Consider the following 21108-nt stretch of genomic DNA (forward strand, 5'->3'; position numbering starts at 1 on the left):
ATTCCACCTGGATCCCAAAAATGAGGCTGCAAGAGCATTGGGCTTGCAGCAATCACAGGTTTCCCACAATGCAGGGTGCTATTGACAGCACACATGTGGCCTTGAGAGCTCCCTGGCAACAGCCAGTCATATTCATTCCTAGAAAAGGATTCCATTCTTTGACATGCAGCTCAAATCATTTGCCTTCACAGAAGGAAGACCCTGCATCTTTGCACTCCGTTCCCAGGGAACCAAATTCCAACCCTTCCCCCATCCGCAGAGTGCTGCTGAGTAGAGCTACAATACTCTACATGTGTCCACCAGGACCTTAATTTAGCAGACAGTAGACCTCTTAAAGATGAGTATTTAGATGTTTGAACCACAAAAGGAGGGCTCTCCAGTGCTCACCAAAGAGAGTGTGCGGGATCATTGATGTCTGCTGCACAACCCAGCACCACAAGGAGGAGATGTCTTGGCTGAGGGAGACATGGAGAACTGAGATGTTTCCTCTGACGATGAAGAAAGTGAAGTGAAGGGAGCTGATGTCCAGGATGTTGCTGAGCCATATGCAGAGGTCATAGCAGGGCTATGATGCAGCAGACAAGCCGGTGCCAATCTGATAGCTGACAGATTCCAGACAGAGTAAGCTGCTGATAGATTTCTTTCACATTTTGGTTTTCTATTCTCTGTTGGCTGGAGGTTTCAACTCCTTTTTGGTTACAAACATTGCGCTTTTCTCCAATGTTGCTTGAATTATGATATCTGGGTTAAATTGCAATAATTGTTTGGCAGCACAGAACGTTTTTTTAAACTAAGGGGCAATTTAGCGTGGCCAATCCATCTACCCTGCACATCTTTGGGCTGTGGGGGTGAGACCCACGCAGACACGGGGCAGCTCAGAACTTGAATATTGCTGAAAAAACACATTCGCCGAAGCTTTTCACCTTGCATTCATCAGGACAATCACAAGAATACCAATGCTGTAGAAACAATAACTTGATCCTGCATTACGACAGACTGCTGAGTGGTTGGAAAGGGGACTCTGATCAGAGTCTGTGTGCATAGCAACTTGGAAGTAATATCAAATCTCACCTCTGCAGGGATGCACTTATATCACCCTCACACCTTCTCCCAAAGTGGCGCTGAGCTGGCAGAGAGCTCTTTTGTGGCAGACCCAGATATATGGGTCCACAAGGACGAGCAGCATGAGGACCCTATTTGGCCCAAAACTATATACTATGGTTGCACACCTGTGCCACCTGTGTGCTTTCAATACATCTTAATCTTTCTTTGCCTACCCCTATGTCTAGGTGCAACCCCGACATCCGTGGCTTGAGGTGGAGGCAGCCTGCTGACAACTATGCCCTGTTGACATTGACAAATTTGGCAGGTGCCCTCTGATGGTCTGAGGCCAGGAGGGCCCCAGCCTGCTAGGGATCTCCTGCTTAGTTGCAGATGCACCCACCTTGACTTGACCTGCTGGTGGCGATAGGAATTACTGGCAGGGGGGAAGCGGAGGTGGCAGGGATCCTTGATGTTTCCTGGGATGAGGTCCCTGGGAAAGCTGGCTGATGTTCTTCCTCCCTTTGGGTGCCTGATGGCATCTCCTGACTCCTTGAGGAAAGGGTGCACCTGGAGGGAGGTCATAGTGCACCTTCCCACTCTTGCTTAGCTACTGATGCACTGCACGCATGGCTATAGCGATGGAGTGCAGATCGAGTGCATATTCAGTATGTCACTGCACATTCTACCGGACCTGGGTCTCCGAATCATCTGCCACCCATTCCATGGAGGCAACCAAGCATGTCAAAGGCATGACAGCAGACAGAATGTGGATGGATCCTCCATCCTTCAGTCCAATCTGGACATTTACGACTGATATGCAGGGGCCTGATCTCCAGCAACAGCCCCCCCCCCCCCCCCCCGCCCCCTTCGAGTGTGAGGGACCTTGACTGTCACTTCTTTCGCCAGCTGTGGAGCCGTGTCGGTGTCCGAAAGGTTGGTTGGGGTTACTGGTACGGGGATGGGTTGGAGGCTTGGACTTACGTAGGATGCTCTTTTCAAGTTCCGGTGCAGACTCGATGGACTAAATGGCTTCCTTCAGCACTGTAAATACTATGATGCTATATGCTTCCCAGACCGTGACCTCAAGCCTACTCTAGACCGAGGTGACTGTATCTGCACTGTTGGAAGGTGCAGCCAAACACTGTGATGGTGGATCCTCGGAGGTTTCTGAGGCACGCTCAGAGGTGTGGTTGGACATGGAGCTGTGGGTGGTCTCCCTCATTGGCCTCCTCCTCTTCCTATTGGTAGCTGGAATACAGAAAAGAGAGATTTAGTGATTAACCAAGCAGGCTCCTTAATCAAAGCAATGGGCGCGATCTTACCAAAACGGAACAAAGTCCCCTAGTGAGTGCGTTTAGCCGCATGTTTCCAGGCAGTCGCAGTGCCGAGAGACACATGGCTATTCAACACTGCTCATGTTGAATAAGGGGCCTAAACGGGGAACGCGTAGCTGAGGCCGCACATAGCCCTGTTTTTTACAACGGGGATTTCCGCTCGCCGGAACACCCTGTTGTAGCGAGAGATTGTTACGCCATTTTTAAATGGTGCCCCGATCTCCGAGACCCACAAATAAAATCCCTGACCTCCCCCCAGCCTGAACACAACATGGGAGGGGTCCCCCGCACCCCTATTCGCACCCCCACTCGCATCCCGGCTCAATTGCATGCCTGCAAAAAGGCAGTGCCAGGCAGTCAACCAATAGGTCAGTAAGATAGGACACGACCAATGGGCAGTCACGATACACACAGAGGTGACACTACCACAGGAGTGCATTACACCAACCCACATAAAAGGACACATCACACATGCTCAGTCTCTTTCCAGTGGAGACTCTCAATGAGTACAGACACAGGGTTGATTGAACATCACTCCCATCACATGGATTGTAGCAGACTGGTTCGTCAGTCTGAGTAGCTATAGCAGGATTAACAGTAGCGTCGAATCCAAGTAGGAGAATTGTTAATAGTTTAATAAACGTGTTAAAGCTATCTCCAAGTCTGAACCTTCCTTTGTCAGAGTGCACATCAAGGAATCAGCTTATTCTACATCAAGAGCATAACAAAACATGGTTCCAGGAGTGAACTGTTTCAATCCATATAGTTACAACTCAGCAAACATTGACAACTAGCAACAACACCCAGGCAAGATGTTCGGGATTCCGGTTCCACAGCGGCTCAGGTACCAAGGCAATCTCAGTGAAAACTGGTGTTGGTTCAGGCAGAGATTCGAGATGTACCTGGTAGCGTCCGACATAGATGGCATGGCGGATGCAGAGAAAATAAAGCTTCTACTTACATCGCGGGTCCAGAAGCAGCTGAAATCTTCCAGACCTTCAAATACTCAAAGGGGCAAAACAAGAGCGATTTCCAGGCAGTCCTGGACACATTCCAAGAATTCTGCGAGGAACATACAAGAAGAAAAGGTAAAAGAGGCGCCAAAACTCACCACGAGATAGGCTTGCACCAACGAACGGCAGTTTTGAATTGCAGCCATCTTTGAAAAGGTGCTGCACATGCGCAGTTGCGCGAAGAGCGCACAGAACGAGAAGGTCCGTTTGTGCATGCGCGAGAACCCGCACATGCGCAGTTCAGAACAAGGCCCCAAGTAAAGGAGCAGTGATCTACGCATGCGCAATCGCTTCCATCGCACTATGTCACACGCTTCATGACATCAGAGGCCCTGGAGACCACGCCCACTTAAAGGGGAAAATGGCCCAAAACACGGGGAAAAAAAAGTTAAAGCCTCAAAAACAGATTCTTTCACCTGGAACGACAGTACAATGCCTGAAATTCAGCCAGTAGCTGAAAGTAACCTCCGCGGAACCCTGCAACAAGCAGTTAGCACCGCCCAAAGAGATGATACAGTCCTTGAAGACTATGACTCAGACCTTGAATTCTTCTTTGGACATCGCGAACCCAATGCCAGCTCCGACACAATGATATGGTCTTGGAAGACAACGACTCAGACAAAGCTTTCACCTTGGGAGGCTACCCCAGTAACAAATTTGATCCGAAACTAGACGTGTTGCACATTGAAGACCCGACGACGAGTTCTTCGGATTGGGGAATCTTCAGCGCAGCATATATGACATCCCGACTTGTGAGTGCAAGATTATGCTGCGACCTGACACCAAGAGACAGAGAATGGTACAAGCCCACAGAAAGCGGTCTACTGCCACACAGAGAGTGGTCCACGCACCACAAAGGGTCCCAGCCTCCACACTTGAGCGATGAAAGACTCCACAGCGAGCTCGTGGACAGACTCCACGATAGAAGAAACACAAGACTCCACAGCGCAGTCCTTGCATGAACAACAAGTGACTCGAGTGACACAAGCCTCCACAGAGAGCTCGTGGACAGACTCCACGATAGAAGCAACGCAAGACTCCAGAGCGCAGTCCTTGCATGAACAAGAAGTGATGACAGTTTCCACAGAGAGACCAATGCACGATTCCACACAAGGAACGCTGCAAGACTCCACAGAGGGAGTGACACAAGCCTCCACAGCGAGCACGTGGACAACCTCCATGATAGAAGCAATGCAAGACTCCAAAGCGCAGTCCTTGCATGAACAAGACCATGAGGGTCTAGCAACCCCCTCTGAGCAACCAACAGCAGACAATGCAAGTCTGCCACGCTCAAGTGAACAACAGAAAGACTACGACAGTCTACCACGCTCCAGTGAACAAGAAGAAGTTTCTGACAGTCTACCCGGCTCAAGTGAACGACAAGAACACACTGAGGCTCTACCCACTGTATGTGCGACCAGTGATGATGGCATCCCGCTTCCCTTGCCAGATGTGCAACGTGACAGACCTCAGCTAGAATGTACAAAGGCACTTGACAATCACAGTGAGACTACTGGTGACTCCGATGACACCACGTTACTTCAAACCTCACTCGCTCGAGCCTCTCCGCAAGCAAATGCATTCCTGACTGTTGTGACCCTGGACGGGGAGCATCACGAAACTTCTGAAGATTCAAGTGAACCTGAAATGACTCCGGACGTGGAGCATCAAGAGACCTCAGAAGATGCAAGTGAACCTGAAATGGCTCCGGACGGGGAGCATCAAGAAGCCAAAACTGACTCAGGTGAAACAGACCAGACTCCAGATGGGGAGCATCGACAAACCAAAACTGACTTCAGTGAAACAGCCCACACTCCAGACTGGGAGCATCCACAAGCCAAAGCTGATTCAAGTAAGCCGGACATGACCAGAAGGTATAGGTGCAACATCATCAGATGCTCCCAGAAGTGGACCACGCACCCCAGGACAGCTGTGTGATCAATACAATCTTTTATCTCTCTCACTCACACATACAGATACACAAACTCAGTTAGCTAATATTGTCCTTCCACATCAGTTGTTACAAAGTAATTTCTTCAGACGTTAAGTCTATTGTAGTCATGGAGGAGTCCGGAAAGGTGAGTCAAAAGAATGGTTTATTACCAAAAGTAAAGTATTTACAAGTAACAGTGCCCGTCCCAGTCGCTGCTGCGGGATAGTTAACTCAGGCTTATAGGTACTGAGTTAACTATCCCGCTGATGGACCTCCGCTCCCTCAATGGGGGAGCATGTACTCCATGAGGCTCATGGGAAGATTAATCGGATTGTCCCCTTGGGTCTCGTGGGGGGTTGTACTATTCCCCCCCCCCTCCCCCCACCTGAAGTCTGTAAGTCCCTCCGAAGACAATAGAGCAGGAGGACATCTGCTCCTTTTTGCCCGTGGCAGCACTTCCAGAGGGTGTACCTCGTGTCGGGGAACATAATTTCCTGGATGACCATCTGGGGAGGTACCACTGGCAACTGATCCCTGGCCAGGTCGCCATTGGAAACCTCGGATGCCTGGGTCTCCATCTCAGAATCGGAGTGTGCCTCACATCTCGGTGTAGAGGCCCTGTCCAGACTGGAGGCCTTATTGGCGGTCAACTTACTGGACCGGGGTACGGTTTGTCTGGTTTTAATACCGGGTCTACCGGCACTGCCCAATCAGCAAACCCTACCTGCCGGATTATACCGAGGCCTTCCAGGTGGCTGAGTCTGTCCTGGACTTTTGCCAGCAGCACATAGGGGACCGAATGGGCCCGGAAGTGCTTAGGCTGGGCCTCAGGATCCACATATATCTTGGGCATGGCCCCCTTAATTTTATCCAGGCCCTCTTGGAAGACTTTTGGGTACATCTCCAACACTTTACAAAGTCCTCCGATGCCCATCTGGAAGATCTGTTGCCAGTCCAGCCGGAGGTGTTATAGCCAGTCACCGCCCAGCAGACTCCATCCAGGGCCGCTCACTATTATTAATGGCAACCTAACGGACTGCTATCCCAAGGTAATAGGAGCCATTGTCGTGCCCGCTATAGCTACAGGCTCCCTCGTATAGGTCGCTAACCTTGCCTCGGTGTCCCGCAAACAGAACCGTTGAACTCCAATCCTGATTTTCTCTAAGGGCTGCCTCCCCATTATGGAAACTGCGGCCCCTGCATCCAATTCCACCTCTTAACGGGTAGCCGTTCACCTGGACATTAATCCTGATGGGGGAAACCCGTGCTAGGCAATTGCATGCTCTCCTCATCATCAGGTTCTTTTAAGTGGAGGGTCCTGGCTCTGGGCTGGCATCTCCCTTGGGTAGGGCGACTTGTTTGTTGGCTTACCTGTGGTTTACTATACCTGCTATTTTGCTGGCCATAAGTGCCTTGGATCATCCTCCATTAATTCCGGGGAGGTGTCCCGCCTGGTTGTAGCAACCCTTGGCCAATCGGTGATCAGGCCAGGGCAGGTTCAGGGGGGTCCCAATCCTACGTGGCGCTGTGTGCAAGAATGGGGGTTGTCCTACACTATCAACCTCCATCCCTGACATCCCCTGGAATTCTTAGACTCCCTTCTCTGCACTGTCCTGTGCGAGGGAGATCTTGGCAGCCTTTCTTAGGTCCATCAACGCTCGATCAACAATTTCTGCTGAGTCATCATATTTGTTACTCCACAGACAAGGCGGTCCCATAACATCTCGGGTAGGCTTGGCCCATAGTCGCAAATCTCGGCTAATTTGCACAATCGCACAGAAAACTTGGTAATGGACTCCCCTGGGCTCCTCTCGGCCATATCAAACCGGTACCTCTGATGGCGTGGGGCCTTAATGATTTGCCACAAGCGCTACTTCCTCTTTGAACATTTTGGAATCTGGGCCTGCGGCGTACGTCAAGCTCTTTATGACATTGAAAGTGGGGGCCGCACAGGTGGTCAGAGAAATTACCATCTGGCGATCATCCCCAACGATAGCGTTTGCCTTTAAGTAATAGTGCACATGCTCTGCCTACTAAGTCCAGTCCTCTACATCCGCATTGGGTGCATCAAGTCTGCCACAGAGCGGCACTTTCAAAATGGTGGGAATCTTATTCTTTCTTGAAGAGAAGTGTCTGTCTTTGTGTCTGTCTTCATTGAGGACGATGCAAGAAATCTCCCAGAAGGGGGAGAAACAGAAATTGAAGGCAATTAGCTTTGGTAAGAAGGTTGCATGGATAAATTATTGGGATTTATAGGTCCCTAGGACGCGATAGTTTACATCCAAGAGCGTTGGAAGAAGTAGCTTTGGGGATGGGAGATTATCCACTTCAGCAGGAGGAAAATATGTGCAAAATATTTCTTAAATGGTCAGAGATTGGAAATGTAGGTGTACAAAGGGTGGCCTTGTGAATAAGTCAATGAAAGCTAACATGCAGCAAGCAATTAGGAAGGCTACTGGTATGTCAGCTTTTATTGCAAGAGGATTTGAGTACAGAAGCAGCAAAGCTTTACTTCAATTGCACAGAACCTTGGTTAGATAACACTTGGTGCACTGTATGTCGTTTTCATTCCCCTACCTTAGGAAGGATATCATATCATAGAGGGAGCACAATGAAGGTTCACCAGACTTGTTCTGGGAGTGGCAGAACTGTTCTTTGAAAATAAATTAGGGAAACTGGGCCTGTATTCTCTCGAGTTTTGCAGAATGATCTAATTGAAATCTACAAAATACTTAAAGGAACAGACAGGGTAGATGCAGGTAAGATGTTTCCCCTGCTTGGGGAGACACAAAAGTAAGGGGAAACCACTAAGGACCGAGATAAGGACATTTTTCTTTGCTCAGAGGGTTGTGGATCTTTAGAATTCTTTACCTCAGAGGGCCGTGGAAGATCAGGCAATGTGTAGGGTTGAAGCAGAGATTGACAGATTCCTAAATACCATTGATATAAAGGGATACAGGGATAGTGTGTGAAAAAGGCATTGAAGTGGATGATCAGCGTCATCATATTGAATGGCGGAGCAAGCTCAATGGGCTGAATGGCCAACTGCTGATATCCTAAGTGACTGTTGAAGAAAGAAATAGTCAGCACTTCAAGTTTTCGCAAAAGGTCCTTTATTTAACACAAAGTTCGTGGAAGGAATTAGAATGACTGCAGTCTTTCCAAATGTCCCTGCTTTACAAAGGTAAGGCGAGTAATTTATATAACATCATAAGCAATATCTAGGACGGAGAGGCATTCTTGAGATTAAACAAGGAGACAGAAAGCAAGCAAAGTTTAATAACAGGCCTTGAGTTCCTCGCCTAAGCAAAATAATGTGCAGCTGTACGCCGGTTTACATGGTGTGACCTTCCGACTGTTTCATACAGAACTTCAAACTTTTTGACTAAAAATAAAACTATATATCCATCATGCTTCGCTCAGTGCCTATTTCCATGAAATATAGTCAAGCAGCTGATTAAAATAATACAAGGTATTTAAGGCAGTTAATCCGTCATCTAAAGTCCCTTCTACAGTGACAATTCTGTATTTTGAGATTTTACGTACAGGGACCAGTGTTCGAAACTTTTCCCCAGCTCAAATTATCATGATACGATGTCCTTTGCGGCAGAGAAACTCTGCATTTCATCTCTCTTTCAAGTTGCTCAATTCCAGAGTTAAGAACTATCTTGTTCTTGAATGATAATAATAATCTTTATTAGTGTCACAAGTAGGCTTACATTAACACTGCAGTGAAGTTACTAGTGAAAATCCCCTAGTCATCACAGTACGCCGCCTGCTCGGGTACACTGAGGGAGAATTCAGACTGTCCAGTTCACCTATCAAATTGTCTTTCTGGACTTGTGCGAGGAAACCGGAGCACCCGGAGGAAACCCACGCAGACACGGGGAAAACATGCAGACTCTGCACAGACAGTGTCCCAAGCTGGGAATCGAACCTGTGAAGCAACAGTGCTGACCACTGTGCTCCCGTGCCACTATGAACCTTGTTATTGCACTGAAGCAGAATCTGGAAACTGTTGCCAGGCTTCCAATCTGCAGCAGGTGAACAACAGCAGCTCAATTTTCTATGTTTCTCTGCCCCAACAAGGAAACCGAGTAGAATGGGGGATTGGACATGCTCGTCACCAAAGTAAACACTGAATGAGCTGATAAACAATTTTTAAAATCTTGACAGACATGAAAACTTGCCAGCCTTTCTGTTAATCTAATGCCTAATTAGAAGTAGAGCATGACAGAACACCTCATTTTATAACTCATCTTTTATCATTGCATTCACTTTTTAAAAAAATATTTTATTGAAAATTTTTGGCCACCATCACAGTACATTGTGTATCCTTTACACAGTAATATCACAATATAAATAACAATGGCCAGTTTTATAAACAAGAAATAAATAATATATAAACAAAAACAAAGCTAAATGGCAACTGCCTTGTCCCAGATAAATATTCTCCAAAAACATGTTTTAACAGTCCAATATACAATTATCTATAACAACAACCTATACATATTATACTTATACATTAACATCCCTGAGAATCCCTCTGGCTCCTCCACCGCCCCCCGGGTTGCTGCTGCTGTCGTCTTCTTTTCCATTCCCTCTATCTTTCAGTGAGGTATTCGACGAACGGTTGCCACCGCCTGGTGAACCCTTGAGCCGATCCCCTTAGGACGAACTTAATCCGTTCCAGCTTTATAAGCCCTGCCATGTCATTCATCCAGGTCTCCACACCCGGGGGCTTGGCTTCCTTCCACATCAACAGTATCCTGCGCCGGGCTACTAGGGACGCAAAGGCCAAAACATCAGCCTCTTTCGCCTCCTGCACTCCTGGCTCTTCTGCAACCCCGAATATAGCCAACCCCCAGCTTGGTTCGACCTGGACCCCCACCACCTTCGAAAGCACCTTTGTCACCCCCACCCAAAACCCCTGTAGTGCCGGACATGACCAGAACATGTGGGTATGATTCGCTGGGCTTCTCGAGCATCTCGCACACCTATCCTCTACTCCAAAAAATTTACTGAGCCGTGCTCCAGTCATATGCGCCCTGTGTAACACCTTAAATTGTATCAGGCTTAGCCTGGCACACGAGGACGATGAGTTTACCCTACTTAGGGCATCAGCCCACAGCCCCTCCTCAATCTCCTCCCCCAGCTCTTCTTCCCATTTCCCTTTCAGCTCATCTACCATAATCTCCCCCTCGTCCCTCATTTCCCTATATATGTCTGACACCTTACCGTCCCCCACCCATGTCTTTGAGATCACTCTGTCCTGCACCTCCTGCGTCAGGAGCTGCGGGAATTCCCTCACCTGTTGCCTCGCAAAAGCCCTCAGTTGCATATACCGGAATGCATTCCCTTGGGGTAACCCATATTTTTCGGCCAGCGCTCCCAGACTTGCAAACGTCCCATCTACAAACAGATCTCTCAATTGTGTTACTCCTGCTCTTTGCTATGTTCCAAATCCCCCATCCATTCTCCCCGGAGCAAACCTATGATTATTTCTTATCGGGGACCACACCGCGGCTCCCGTCTTTCCCCTATGCCGTCTCCATTGCCCCCAAATTTTCAGAGTAGCCACCACCACCGGGCTTGTGGTGTATTTCTTCGGTGAGAACGGCAACGGCGCCGTCACCATGGCTTGTAGGCAAGTCCCCCTACAGGACGCCTTCTCCAATCTCTTCCACGCCGCTCCCTCCTCTTCTCCCATCCACTTACATACCATTGAGATGTTGGCGGCCCAGTAGTACTCACTCAGGCTCGGTAGCACCAGCCCCCCCCCTATCCCTACTACGCTGCAAAAATCCCTTCCTCACTCTCGGGGTCTTCCCGGCCCACACAAAACTCATGATACTCTTCTCAATCCTTTTGAAAAAAGCCTTCGTGATCACCATCGGGAGGCACTGAAACACAAAGAGGAATCTCGGGAGGACCACCATTTTAATCGCTTGTACCCTCCCTGCCAGTGACAGGGATACCATGTCCCATCTCTTGAAGTCCTCCTCCATCTGTTCCACCAACCGCGTTAAGTTTAACCTATGCAATGTACCCCAATTCTTGGCTATCTGGATCCCCAAGTAGCGAAAGTCCCTTGTTACCTTCCTCAGCGGTAAGTCCTCTATTTCTCTGCTCTGCTCCCCTGGATGCACCACAAACAGCTCACTTTTCCCCATGTTCAGCTTATATCCTGAAAATTCTCCAAACTCCCCAAGTATCCGCATTATCTCTGGCATCCCCTCCGCCGGGTCCGCCACATACACCAATAAATCGTCCGCGTAAAGAGATACCCGGTGTTCCTCTCCTCCCCTGAGTACTCCCCTCCACTTCCTGGAACCCCTCAATGCTATTGCCAGGGGCTCAATCGCCAGTGCAAACAATAATGGGGACAGTGGACATCCCTGCCTCGTCCCTCTATGGAGCCGAAAATACGCAGACCCCTGTCCATTCGTGACCACGCTCGCCATCGGGGCCCTATACAGCAGCTGTACCCATCTAATATACTCATCTCCAAAGTCAAATCTCCTCAACACCTCCCACAAATAATCCCACTCCACTCTATCAAATGCTTTCTCGGCATCCATCGCCACCACTATCTCCGCTTCCCCCTCTGGTGGGGGCATCATCATTACCCCTAGCAGCCTCCGTATATTCGTATTCAGCTGTCTCCCCTTCACAAACCCAGTTTGGTCCTCATGGACTACCCCCGGGACACAATCCTCTATCCTCATTGCCATTACCTTGGCCAGAATCTTAGCGTCTACATTTAGAAGGGAAATAGGTCTATAGGACCCGCATTGCAGTGGGTCTTTTTCCTTCTTTAGGAGAAGCGATATCGTTGCCTCCGACATAGTCGGGGGCAGCTGTCCCCTTTCCTTCGCCTCATTAAAGGTTCTCATCAGTATTGGGGCAAGCAAGTCCACATATTTCCTATAAAATTCGACTGGAAATCCATCCGGTCCCGGAGCCTTCCCCGCCTGCATACTCCTAATTCCTTTCACTACTTCCTCTATCTCGATCTGTGCTCCCAGTCCCACCCTCTCCTGCGCCTCCACCTTAGGAAATTCCAGCCGGTCCAGGAAGCACATCATTCTCTCCTTCCCATCCGGGGGCTGAGCTTCATATAATCTTTTATAGAATGCCTTGAACACTCCATTCACTCTCTCCGTTCCCCGCTCTATCTCTCCTTCCTCATCCCTCACTCCCCCTATTTCCCTCGCTGCTCCCCTTTTCCTCAATTGATGGGCCAGCAACCTGCTCGCCTTCTCCCCATACTCATACTGTACACCATGTGCCTTCCTCCACTGTGCTTCTGCAGTACCCGTTGTCAGCAAGGCATTCTACGTGTAACCTTTGCCTTTCCCTGTACAGTCCCTCCTCCGGTGCCTCCGCATATTGCCTGTCCACCCTCAGAAGTTTTTGCAGCAACCGCTCCCGTTCCCTACTCTCCTGCTTTCCTTTATGTGCCCTTATTGATATCAGCTCCCCTCTAACCACTGCCTTCAGCGCCTCCCAGACCACTCCCACCTGGACCTCCCCGTTATCATTGAGTTCCAAGTATTTTTCAATGCACCCCCTCACCCTTAGACACACCCCTTCATCTGCCATTAGTCCCATGTCCATTCTCCAGGGTGGACGCCCTTCTATTTCCTCCCCTATCTCCAAGTCTACCCAATGTGGAGCGTGATCCGAAATGGCTATAGCCGTATACTCCGTCCCCCTCACCTTCGGGATCAACGCCCTTCCCAAAACAAAAAAGTCTATTCGCGAATAAACTTTGTGGACATAGGAGAAAAACGAAAACTCCTTACTCCTAGGTCTGCTAAATCTCCACGGGTCTACTCCTCCCATCTGCTCCATAAAATCTTTAAGCACCTTGGCTGCAGCCGGCCTCCTTCCAGTCCTGGATCTCGACCTGTCCAGCCCTGGCTCCAGCACCGTATTAAAATCTCCCCCCATTACCAACTTTCCCACCTCTAGGTCCGGGATGCGTCCTAGCATGCGCCTCATAAAATTGGCATCATCCCAGTTCGGGGCATATACGTTTACCAAGACCAACGCCTCCCCCTGTAATTTGCCACTCACCATCACGTATCTGCCCCCGCTATCCGCCACTATGGTCTTTGCCTCAAACATAACCCGCTTCCCCACTAGTATAGCCACCCCCCTGTTTTTCGCATCTAGCCCCGAATGAAACACCTGCCCCACCCATCCTTTGCGTAGTCTAACCTGGTCTATAAGTTTCAAGTGCGTCTCTTGTAACATAACCACGTCTGCCTTAAGTTTCTTAAGGTGTGCGAGTACTCGTGCCCTCTTTATCGGCCCGTTCAGCCCTCTCACATTCCACGTGATCAACCGGGCTGGGGGGCTTTTTACCCCCCCCCTTGTCGATTAGCCATCCCCTTTTTCCAGCTCCTCACCCGGTTCCCACGCAGCTGTGTCCCCCCCAGGCGCCCCCCCCGCCCACCCCACCCCATTCCGGCTCCCCCCTCTCCCCAGCAGCAGCAACCCAGTAACTCCCCCCTCCCACCCCCCCCCCCGCTAGATCCCCCACTAGCGTAGTTACACCCCCCATGTTGCTCCCAGAAGTCAGCAAACTCTGGCCGACCTCGGCTTCCCCCCGTGACCTCGGCTCGCACCGTGCAACGCCCCCTCCTTCCTGCTTCCCTATTCCCGCCATGATTATCATAGCGCGGGAACAAAGCCCGCGCTTCCCTTTTGGCCCCGCCCCCCATGGCCAACGCCCCATCTCCTCCACCTCCCTTCCTCCCTCAACCACCACCTGTGGAAGAGAGAAAAGTTACCACATCGCAGGATTAGTAACATAAAACTCATCTTTCCCCCCCTTTTTCCCCCGTCTTCGCCCCCCATACTCGCCCCACCACTTTGTTTCAAACGTTCTTTTTTAGTAACCTGCTTATTCCAGTTTTTCTTCCACAATAAAAGTCCACGCCTCATCCGCCGTCTCAAAGTAGTGGTGCCTCCCTTGATATGTGACCCACAGTCTTGCCGGTTGCTGCATTCCAAATTTTATCTTCTTTTTGTGAAGCACCGCCTTGGCCCGATTAAAGCTCGCCCTCCTCGCCACCTCCGCACTCCAGTCTTGATATACGCGGATCACTGCGTTCTCCCACCTACTGCTCCGAGTTTTCTTTGCCCATCTCAGGACCATCTCTTTGTCCTTAAAACGGAGGAATCTCACCACTATGGCTCTGGGAATTTCTCCTGCTCTCGGTCCTCGCGCCATCACTCGGTATGCTCCCTCCACCTCCAGCGGACCCGCCGGGGCCTCCGCTCCCATTAACGAGTGCAGCATCGTGCTCACATATGCCCCGACGTCTGCTCCTTCTGCCCCTTCAGGAAGACCAAGAATCCTTAAATTATTCCTCCTCGCGTTATTCTCCAGCACCTCCAATCTTTCCACACATCGTTTATGGTGTGCCTCGTGCATCTCCGTCTTCACCACCAGGCCCTGTATATCGTCCTCGTTCTTGGCAGCCTTTGCCTTCACGACCCGAAGCTCCCGCTCCTGGGTCTTTTGTTCATCCTTTAGCCCTTCGATCGCCTGTAATATCGGGGCCAACAGCTCCTTCTTCATCTCCTTTTTAAGCTCTTCCACACAGCGTTTCAAAAACTCGTGTTGTTCAGGGCCCCATATTAAACTGCCACCTTCCGACGCCATCTTGGTTTTTGCCGCTGCTCTAAAGGATCCACCACAATCCGGCCACTTTCCTCTCCTTTTTCCATCCGTATCCAGGGGGGATTCCCTTCTGGTTTACCGCACAGTGCTTTTAGCCGTTAAAATTGCCGTTGGGGCTCTTATTAAGAGCCCAAAAGTCCGTTCCACCGGGAGCTGCCGAAACGTGCGACTTAGCTGGTCATCGCCGCACCCGGAAGTCCTATCATTGCATTCACGAGAGACACTGATGGATTCAGGGACGATGTGCTTATCTACATAAAAGCTGAGTTCAATTTCTTGTTCATCTTGCTACTATTCCCAATGTAACTCTAATCAATGTTCTTGGTGCTCCCCATAAATTATTCAGTTTCACTACTGCCTCACAGCACCAGGGTTTAATTTCAGCCTCGGGTAACTATCTGTGTGGAGTTTGCACATTCTCCCCGTGCGCTTGCATTTCCCCCGGGTTCTCCTGCCACAGTCCAAAGATGTGCATGTTAGTTGGATTGGCCATGCTAAGTTACCCCTTAGCGTGCAGGGTACGGAGGGTTCGGTGGGGTTGCAGAGTGGCAGGGATAGGGGAGGAGCCTGGTTAGGGTGCTCGTTCAGAGGGTCGGCACAGACCCGATGGGCCAAATGGACTTTTCTGCATTGTACGGATTTTATGACAATGGCTTTGGAAACCAAAGCAACCTGAAATTTTACCCATTAATGTAGGTTAATTACAAAAATTACAATTAAGAGGTCATGCAGATTTTGGTGGCAGATTTTAATGCCTACCAACCTCCCCTCCACCCACGCCCCCACCCTGCTTCCTGGGCACGTTTGGAGGCAGTTGGGGGGCCGTGAAATTGGGTGGGAGAATACAGGATGGTAATCCCATCACCATGGTGCCTCAGTCTGTTCAAGCCACTTAAGAGTTTCATCCACTGCCACTGCTGTTCAATCAGAAGCAGGTGGGGATTTCACCAGGTAGATAAAGCCCCAACAAACCTTGTTGGGTTTGCCAGCAGCCTAGCACGGAGTCTCTCATTAACGGATACTCTGTGCACTGGTTTCTAACTCCCCTCCTCCCCATTGCTGGCGATCCTCTTCCCATGACCCCTACACTGACCTTTTTCCAGGGAACCACTCGTGTTCTCTGGTGAAAACCCCACTGTAGAACTGGTGGTGGCCACTGCACCCAGTGGCACTGACAATACTGGCGAGCTGCTGACCTTTGAGTGGCCGTCAGCTCTCAGCGATGGGATTTCAACCCTACTGGGGGTTTAATCAGAATGGAGGCCTGAAGCCTCCCAAGTGAGTGTCAAATTGGAATGCAACAGCACCACGCCTCCCAGAGAGAAGTGATACGGGGCACCGACCAGCTCACCAAATGGTGGACCACATTAAATCCCAACTCGTTTCTAAAGCAAGGTTTACCTTTAGAGATGCCCTCTGAGCTATGTGAAGCAGAGAATTGAGAATAAACTAGCCACACAGCACACAGAAACCATTCTACTGACAGTGTTATCATATCTGGAGGCCAGCTGAAGGAAGTTAGACAAATCTTTCTATTTGTTGATGGTTGTTAATGAAATGAGATGTGGCATTTATCAGAGATTGCCTTCAGTCAAGTTCTAAATTCTGCACTCTTAGTTCTGACAGAGCTGTCAGTTGGAGCAGAAGCATTTCAATCAATGCCTAGTCGATGCACTTTTGTCCTCTACCGAGCTGTGTCCTACACTCAAAGCATTTTATTATTCCTACCCAATTATCATTTAAGAGCGACTAATTCTACTCTGGACTATAGTTGGTGACATTGCCTAGCAACAGCTGAGCATACTGGGATAAAGCTGGATTGGTTATCAGGAAATAGATTTTTATCCCATTTTGATTAATTGCTGATTACTTTCCTTCACCCTGGCCCTGTCTTTATGCCAAATGCTGGATTTCAAACTGCTGGGCATACAAGTTACTCAACACACCCAACCGTGTTGCTTCAAACGAAAATCACAGTCAGCTCAGGGTTGAACATGACAGTGAGGTTCCAAGCAGAATAACTCAGCTGAAGACACTTGCCAGTAAATGCAAATATGCAACCATCCTACTGAAATGAAGATGAACGAATAAAACAAGAGTACAAATAGATGCATAATTTTCTAAACATTGTCACGAAGACAGGAAATTGTGACTTAGTGATATTTACCTCTAACTTCACCAGCTCACCAAAGAAACACATTGAATTGTTTAAAGAGGACTTGTATTTTAAAAAATACAAGAAAAAACACTGACCAAAAATGGCTGCCACAAGTCTTTGATGTCTGGGATTGTATGTTGACCTTTTCTGGAAAGTTACTATTTGGATTATAATATGGATCTGCTGACATGTTGCTCATGGAATTTCACACCTAGGGGTATCAAAGTCCACTTCAAAAAGGGGCTCTTGAACGGAAGGCATTGAATATACAAAGTGTTAGAATTTAATCAGCCGTAATTCTGTCAAAACAATGGGAACAACTAACCAGCCAGACACCGAACAGACATCCAAACTCCCTGTGGAGGATGAGGCAACCTCCTCCCTCCTGTTGGTTTATACTGTCTTGAAATGTGTCCAAAGTTTCTGAAATGAAAAATCAAAAATATCATTATTTGTTCGACAACAATAACTGCAAGTCATGTTAATCAAATTCCTAATTGGAATGTAAGGACAGAAGTTTTATGAACTGGTTTTGCCAAGCCAGAAACAAAAAAAAAAATCAACGTCATCGACAAACAAGGCTGATGGGAGCAGAGAATCTCTTTTTCTGGAGCTAAAATTTACTTCAGCGAGGTGCAGTCACCTGAACTTTATTTCAACTCCAGGATTTGTGCTTGTCCACAGATCCCTGAAGGTGGCAGGTTGATTCACAGCTCCAGGGTCCCAGGTTCAATTCCTGGCTTGGGTCACTGTCTATGCGGAGTCTGCATGTTCTCCCCGTGTCTGCGTGGGTTTCCTCCGGGTGCTCTGGTTTCCTCCCACAGTCCAAACATGTGCAGGTTAGGTGGATTGGCCATGCTAAATTGCCTTTAGTGTCCAAAAAGGTGAGGTGGGGTTACAGGGATAGGGTGGAGGCGTGGGCTTAAGTCAGGTGTTCTTTCCAAAAGCTGATGCAGACTTGATAGGCCGAATGGCCTCCTTCTGCACTGTAAATTCTATGATTCTGCGACACATCAAAGGGGTAGTTAAGAAGGCATACGGGATACTTGCCTTTATCAGTCATGGCCTCGATTATAAAAGCAGGGAGGTTAGTTTGGAGATGTGCAAGATTTTGGTTAGCTGGAGTACTGTGTTTAGTTCTGGTCACCGCACTGTGGGAAAGTTGCGATTTCACTGGAGATGGTGTAGAGGAGATTCACCAGGATGTTGTCTGGGATGGAGCATTTTCACTATGAAGAGTGGATGGATGAGCTCAGGGTGTTTTCTTTGAAGCAGAGAGGGCTGAGAGGCGAACTGACTGAGGTGCATGAACAGAGTGGATAAAAAGCAACTGTTCCCCTTTGTTGAGAGTTAATACAATGGGTTTAATTTTAAGGTGAAGGACAGGCGGTTTAGAGGGGAGTTGAGGAAGATTTTTTCACCCAGAGGGTGGTGGAAATCTGGAATGCACCGTCTTGGAGGGTAGATGAGGCAAACAACCTCACAATCTTCAAAAAATACTTGGATGAGCACTTGAAATGCCATAACATTCAAGGCTATGGGCCAAGTGTTGGGAAGTGGGAGTAGTGTAGATTGGGAGTAGCTTTTTACTACTCTTCTGTACTATATGATTCCATGATTTTAAAGGAAATTAGCTAACTTCAAATGGTCGCAATGATCAACAACCTAAGCTTCACAGACAAGCAAAGGACATAATCATATATCCTTTTAACTTATTTGAACGCTGTGGGCGCGATTCTCCGGAAACATTTCCAAGTGTTGTAGCGAGCGGGATTTGCCACGGGTTTCCCAGCGCTCGGCCCAGAGTAACCGGCAACGTAATTCAACATTAATTGAATGAGGCCTCATGGCCTTCTCACTGCAAATAACGCCACGCCAGTCAATTTGCCGGGACCGCGCTCGCCAGCCCCCACTAACAAGGTTGAGCGACACTTAAACTCCATTTGATCAGCCAACCCCAGCCAGTTCGCAATAATGGTGCCGAGGAGACCGGCCCTAAGATTCGGGGACGCTGACCTGGCGAGGCTCCTGGACATGGTGGAGGCCAGGAGAGATGTCCTGTTCCCCCAAGGGTCCCAGAGGGTGAGCCACAAGGCAGCCAGTGCTGCCTGGGATGGCGGCGGCCATAAGCTGCCTGGAATAAGGTGGGGGCGGCTGTTAATTCCAGTAGTATGACCAAGGAAGAAGGTCAACGACATACACCGGGCAGCATGAAGGGGATGTCACCCAGTACCAGGATAACCTTGATGAGGTTCTGCAGGGCATATCTCGCTTTCAGATGGGCATGGCCGAGGTGCTACGGAGCATGTCTCGGTCACTGTGGAACATCGCTGAGGGCATCAATACCATGGTGCGGCCTGTGGGGAACTGCTAGGGCTGGCAGAGCCAGATGATGCAGGGGCAGCCAGGGCTCGAACCAGCTGCCCCTCCATCCCAAGGTGAACCCCAGGGGCCCTATAGGCTTCGATCGTGAGGAGGGGACGCTGACTGCTAACCCGGACCCATCCCATGGAGTGGCGACGGTGGCCACCAGCTCCCCCAAGTTCTACCCCTCGGATGAGGCCGAGTCTCGAAGTCAGCATGTGCACCAGGGCGGCACAGCTGTTCTGCCAACAAGTGAGCCGGGGCCCTCCAGGGACATCGAGGGCCACGGGACAAGGTAAGCAGCTGGCTGCCTCCTCCTCTGATGTGTATCCTGGGGAAACACCAAGACGTAGTAGTTGACCAAGCAAGTTGAGGATCACTGAGGGCACTGGGGTAAGGTGATGGGGAAAGGCGGGGGGTATGTAGGGAAGGAGTGGAGAGGGGGAGTTGCGGGGTGGGGGCGGTATTAAAGGGAATGGGGTATTGTACAGCACATTAAACAACTTTTTTGCAGAACCATTATGATGCCTCTGGCACTTTCCTCCGCAATGCGGGCTGAACCCCGGATCCTTTGCCCATCTCTCCAGGCAATCCCCCCTCCCTGTGGCACCCACCCACCCTTAGGGCTGGACATATCCCCAGAGCTGTGTCCCAGCCCCTGGGTGTTCGGATGTTGGCTGCTGTGTGTGTGTGTTATTGCCTCCCGCAGTCTACAGACACAGTGTCCAGGGATCAGGGTGCGATTGGAATGCTAGGCAATGACTCCCAAATGCTACATGGCACACCTACCCAGGGAATCCACTTGGTATGTGTCAAGTGCTCACTTACCTACAATTGTCAATTCCCTATTAGCGATAGCCTTCAGTCTCGCTCAGCCAGAGTCCTCAGCAGTTGGTGGGGTTATGGGTGATCAATGGGGCGGAAGGGCAAGGCCAAAGGTTGTTCCCGGAATGGGGTTTGGATCCAGGGGATGACATGGTGGTGCCAGGAGCGATTGCCCCCCCCCCCCCACCCCCCCACCCCCCACCCCCCCCCCCACCCCCGGCGCCTTTCCCCCCACCCACTTCCTAGCACTAGGGTAGCAAGCCCAGCGCTCCCAGACGCAAGCCCAGCACTCCCGGACTCTTTGACTGTGAGCAAAGATGGCTATTCACCTCCTCAGCTCTCCGCAGAAGCCCTTCCGCCAGGTTCACATTTTTGAAAAGGAGTTCTAATCAGCGCTAGCGTGAGCACTTGCTGGGGAGGCCACTGAATAATGGGAAGCCATTGGATATTGGGCCACTCTCATTGATTGCATGGAAATGAGGCTTAAGTGGTGATAATTGGTTTCTCACCACGCTACGGCAAGATCCCGATTTTGCCTACGGGAGCGGGCCCGTTTCATCTGTTTGGTGCCCGGCGTGGATCTCGGTTTCGGACTCTCCTGCTATTCACTGGCCTCATTACACTCATTGCGAGGGCAACGAGGTTGGAGAATCATGGCCAATATTTCTTACTTCTGAGATCTGTGTGTGTGTGTGCATTTTATTTTTTATTATTTTTTCTCAGGTTTAATAACAAATAAA

Source organism: Scyliorhinus torazame, chromosome 5 (assembly GCF_047496885.1).
Source record: "Scyliorhinus torazame isolate Kashiwa2021f chromosome 5, sScyTor2.1, whole genome shotgun sequence".
In the NCBI taxonomy this organism is placed as follows: Eukaryota; Metazoa; Chordata; class Chondrichthyes; order Carcharhiniformes; family Scyliorhinidae; genus Scyliorhinus; species Scyliorhinus torazame.